We start from the raw sequence: 5849 nt of genomic DNA, 5'->3' as shown, positions 1-5849 counted from the left end.
GTTTTTTTTTTTTTTTTTTTTTTTTTTTTTTTTTTTTTCTGGTACCAGGGATCCATCTCAAGACCTTGCACTTGCAAGGCAGGTGCAGTGCCACTGAGCTAGATCCCTGGGTCCCTGAGGTCTCTTTTTTAACCTTATTTATTTAAAATTTCTATTTTATTTTTAATAGCATGTGTATATTTGTGTGATGCTAAATGCAGTCACTGTGTATACTTTTTGTATATATGTGTACATATTTGTAAATATATTGGTTGAAGTGATGCCGTATGTGTATATTATATACCCATACCCATTGTGGGCTGAATTTATTTAAGTTCTGTGAGGACATCCTAGTGGCATTGTTCATGCTGCAGTAATTAGTTCGTGGCTGGATCTCATTCACAAGCCTCTATTTTGAGGGGATTGTGTTGGGATAAAAATGGGCTCATTTGGAGTTGAAATTAAGGACAAGATATTAACTAAGGAAGCTGGATATTCTTAGCTTTAAAATCATTTGCAGCCTTCCATTTAAATTGATGATAAATTAATGACATAAACCTGAAAAACCTAAGTATGTGAAACTGAGACACCAGTTCTTGAGCTGTTTTAGTCCTTTATTTTCTTGACTCATGTTTGAATATTATGGAGTAGTAGATTATTTATACTGTATTGGGACTTAATCCCGAGGCTATGGAAAAATTACTCAAATCACATTTGAAAATAAGTAGAAAAATGTCCTCTAAGCAGGGGAAATATGTTCCTAGTTGTCATTTCAATACCTAATGCTAAATTTTAATTTTGGAATAATTTTTTACTCAATGTGCCTCATTTTATGTGTGTCTCTACGAGGCAGAGAAGTGGGCATTAGCTAGTGAAGGCCTAACCCAGATGGGGTAGGATTTAATGAGGAACAGCAGGTTGGTAGTCTGTGTATTTGCAGGAGCCGTGGTTTAGTCCTATCTTGACATTTCCAACTATACATTTTTCGTATTGGAATTGCATATCAAAGATGAGTATGCTCTAGCTGGGGCTGTACCTCAGCAATAGAACGCATGCCTGGCATGCTTCAGCCCCTGGGTTTGCTCCCTTTAGCACCACAAAAAAATAAAGATGAGTATGCTCATCCGAGAAAATGTCTTCAGTGAATAAAATGCCTCCAGTTGTATTGCTGAGTCTCTGTGAGACCAATTGTGTTCTGCAATTTGACACATGGCATAGTTCTTAATATTAGGTGCATGGTATGCTATAAAAATCTGGGCCTTCAAACCCCTACCAAGAGCAGTAGAATTGGGGAGGATACAATTATAGAATATATGTGCAGTGCCAATTGTGATTCTATGGGATATTGCAGAGCATCAATGTTTGGCTGCTCTTGTCTTCATTTGATGAGTATATTTGCATGAATGAATGTAAGAGATGTTTAATATACACTTAGTACATTCACTGCAGAGATTAAATAGAGGTTATTTTTGCATGATAAAATATAACTGCAAAGCAACTTTTTACCCCATTCTTCTGATTAAATCTATCTGATCCAACATTAAATTATTGTAAAATAAAGTGAGAAATGAGTTCAGGAGTCAATATTACCACCTTCAGGTTGTTACATTTGCCACCCCATTGTATTTTTAATAAAACAGCCAACTACCTGTAATACTTTTCAATTACTGTATAGTGTTAAGTCTAAAATCCTTACAGGCTTTTTCTTAAATGTTAAAATGTAATTATTATTTCAGAGAACTCACTGAAAATGTCCAAAGGGTATGATGTTCTGTCGTTTTCGTAACCAAATCATTTTTTGCTGTTGTAACGTAGCAGCGCAGATATTCTGCTATCTCATGGAACTGACTCAGGTGTGGACCACATCGGTGTGAACATTAATTTGAGGAGAGTAGCAGCAATAAGTGTGCAGTAGATAAGACTGACACTGTGGATATGACCTTTGACTCCAGTGATTGTAAAGACAGCAAGTCTGCAGTTGAATATGATAGAAATTGCTGAGAAAACCAAACCCTGGCCTCCCATTCATCGGTACTCTTACGCAGTGAAACTGTTTTGTGCCAGGACTCCCAGTCTTTCCTGGATACTGGCACCAGGTTACTTTTTAAAAGAAAATAAAAAGTAATTCCTTTTCTCTAAATTAGAATTTCAGAACATACTATGTCCCAGGTTCACTGAGTTTTGAACACAAAATCTTACTTAAGCATACCTTGTATTTAAAAGAATATGATCTGTGAATGAAAGCAATGTCCTATCAACAGGAAATATATCAGGAAGATGTAGGGGGATATGCACTTAATTAGGTGAATATAAATATTAAATTAAGTATAACTAATTTGCTAGTGCCATAGAACTATTTTTCTTTGGATTTTTGTAAATATAAAATGTTTACTTAAGCTAAAATTGGTATTTTTCACTTATTTGGTGTAATGTTGATTTTTGAGAAAAATTCCATTTTTACATAATATTGTCACTTAATCACTGATGCACCATTTCCTAATTTTAAAATATTTCTATTAATTTCTTTTGTGGTTTTCAAAATTATTTTAAAAGTAGTTATCAGACCACTTCAGGTGTGATATTTTAGAAAACATAATTGAACAGTAGATTCAGAGTTTTCTAATAATTTGCGGTACATTGTATTACATATTCACTTAGTCAAGCCTGAATTTGATCATTGAACAGACTATATATTGGGAATATTTTCCTATTTTAGTGGACAGTTCTAGTCTGTATCCTAAGACAATCATCTTATTTAGGTGTAGTGTTGTAAAGACATTGGTATCTTCAGGATTCATGGTTTTACTTTTCTCATAGGCTTATGGAATGAAAGTTACAGGCCGGAGTTATCACTTTTAGAATGAGAAAAGAGGTAATTAAGGCTAGTCTTATAAGTCTGCAGTTAAACATATTTTAATTTTTATGTATATCACTAATATTTTCTCATTTGAAACTATTGTGAATGTCTCTGATCAAAGTTGAGATTTCTAACATTACAGTTTAAACCATAAATTTTCTCAGACATCAAGGCAGTATGAATGACTATTGTAAAATATGAAATGATATATAATAATCCCCAAGTAAATATTTCCAAACCATGGAGAAATACCACTGTATTTTTTCAAAATCATGTTCCTAACCTCCTTTACATTGTTTTTTTAATTAAAAATATGCAGAAAAATTTGCTTAAAGTAGTGCAGTAATAATTTTTAGAATATTTCCTGAAGAATTGTCTTTAAACTCTCATTTATTGCAGCATTATTAAAATGACCTCCTAATAGTTCAGTAAAATAATTTCGAATTTGAGGTTTATGTCTTTTTATAGTTATCGAATGCATTCCTTTTGCCAAGTAGACCATATCACTAGTTTTCCAGCTGTTTTTTGTTTCTAGTAAACCTTGCTGTTCAACTATTAGAGAGTCCTATACTTTGCAGCATTCTTCCACTTGAGGTAGAAAGGTTTTAAGTAATAGGAAAGGAAGGTACAATGTCCTAACATTTTCACAGCAGTAGAGTTTACACATGAAGAAATTTGTCCAAATAGGTTATCTTCTTTGTGTAGCCCCAGTATTAATAGCGCTTGCATTAATCGAGTCAGATAAAGCACTTATAAATCACTTTTTACTTTGCTCCAAAGATGTTTCTAATTTCAGGCCACTTTATTATTTTCTCTGAAGCATTATCATTGTAAGGTTGTGTATTGTTTCTCTTTATTCAGAGCATCACAAAGTTCATTTAGTCAAGAAGGAGTTATAATAAGTAGATTTTTTCCCCCTGAAAATAATGGTGAATCTATTGTCTACATTATGACTATTAGGCAGAAATACACTTGTTTAAATCATAGTAGAAATTACATTTGGGGGATATAATTACTTGACTTTTGGAGTGTGAAATATTCTTTAAAAATTGTGCTTATCTGTAACAAATGTTATAGAAGTATAACATGATAGGGACTACAGTTATATTTATTAGCTCTCTTCAAGAGATTGAAGCACAATGATTTTCATGTAACAGTCCTTATCCAAGTGCTGCTAATCTGTCATGCATATAATGAAAGCTACTTGGTTACCTATCTAGCTATTCACAGATCACTGTATCTTCGAGACATAGTCTTGTTCATTTGTATTATATCTTGGGTATTGTGGGTTAATACTTTAGAACAGAATTCATCAACTCAACTCTTAGTAAACCATTTGGTTTCATTAGGTTTTATATGTGTTACCAGTAGAATAAATTTTGAAGGGGCCATTTATTACCAATGATTGTGGGAAAATTATATTGTCAGTATCACTTTAACATTTGTGGTGTTGTAAAGTCTCGTCTGATGGTGTTTCTAAATTGCTTAAGCCATACATTATCTTAAACAGGATGTTTTTTGTTTTCCTTTCAAGAAGTCTTTCTGCTTTGTTATGATTAATACTTAATAATTTTAGAAATTGAGAAGTTCTTGAAACATTTTATTTTCTTGAGTTCATCACATCTGGCTCTTCTATGTAATTTGTCATAAAAGATAGCAAGCCGCTTTTCACTACTTCACTAAATGAATTTCAAAGTAAACACTGTGATTCTGCAGAGCAGATTCCGTAGGCTTTCCAATTTTTTTTTTTTTTTCCTGTTACACAGTGCCTACCACCTTGAGGGCACTTAAATACTAGAAGAATGAAAGTTAAATGTTGTTTCGATGTTTGTTAAGATAACAAGATTACAGATTATTTGATTTTTGTTGTCAGTGTATTAAAGAAAATTTTCCATTGATAAATGCTCTCTAGGAATGTGACTACATTCATCGGGTGTGAACTCTTGCAAATGAATTTTGTATCTTGAATTCACGTATATATTAAGTGTATCATCAATATAAAAATAAACATTATTTGCTTAAAGTGTTGAGGTACTTCTTCAGTATCGTTGGCAACCTAAGGGCTAAGATGTCACGGTTTTCGTCTTTCAAATGATGCCTCAGATACATTCCAGTACCTTAGGGGTTGTGGATTCCGTGCTTACTCTAGTTTCTGGATTTCTTGTGCGTCCTGATTTTCATTTTTCCTTGCCTTCCCTCCTAGTGGTCAGAACTAGGACGCTCAGAGGAAGAGGTTGTTGAACAATCAGATGGAATCAGCTGACCCTTGTGCTGCTGGGTGTGGGGCATGTTAAATTCTCTAAAACAAAATGCGTGGCTTGGGACTGAGGAGCCCGGAGATCTGACTTCGGTTACTAACTTGCAGTGTGACTGAACAAGACAGTTTTTCCTCTTTGGACTTTATGCCTTTGTTACATTATATAACCAGGGTAAGGGTCTGAAAACTCAGTTGTTAAAAGTGTGTATACCGGGTTGGCATATAAAATAAAACAACAGGAGATCCTGGACCCAGAAGATAAAACACTAGCCACAATCTGAAAGGTCCCAGTTCTAGTTTGTGGAGTCACAAGTTTCTGTGATTACCAACGCATAGTGACGAGTAAGCTGCCCAGGTTGCAGAGAAATGGAGAGGCAAGGTTGGCGCCTGGCGGGGCCGCGCGGCCACAGCCCAGGACTTCTACTTAGCACGGCTCCCACCTGCTGGGGCACTGATGGCCACGAAGTTCCTCCCATTCATACCTCTTTGCATCAACCTCTTTAATGGGAAAAGACCAAAAAAAAAAATAAAAAAAAAAAGGACGACTAAAAATGGGTGACGTGGCGAGCCAGCCTGCGGAAATTACCCGGGCAACAACCGCACCCCCCAGCACTTCTGGCCCAACTACCTCCTGAGGTTTGGGCTGTAGCCGAGGCGGGGCGCAGGACGCATGCGCCCGGCCTGCCAACCCCGCGCAGTCACTTCCGGCGCGCTAAGGATTACGGTTCCGGGTCGCTTCTCGGCTCACCGGCTGCG

Source organism: Fukomys damarensis, unplaced genomic scaffold, assembly GCF_012274545.1.
Source record: "Fukomys damarensis isolate Sample0158 unplaced genomic scaffold, DMR_v1.0_HiC HiC_scaffold_36, whole genome shotgun sequence".
Taxonomy (NCBI): Eukaryota; Metazoa; Chordata; class Mammalia; order Rodentia; family Bathyergidae; genus Fukomys; species Fukomys damarensis.
The sequence above is the reverse complement of the archived record's forward strand: the minus strand, read 5'-3'. Positions refer to the sequence as shown.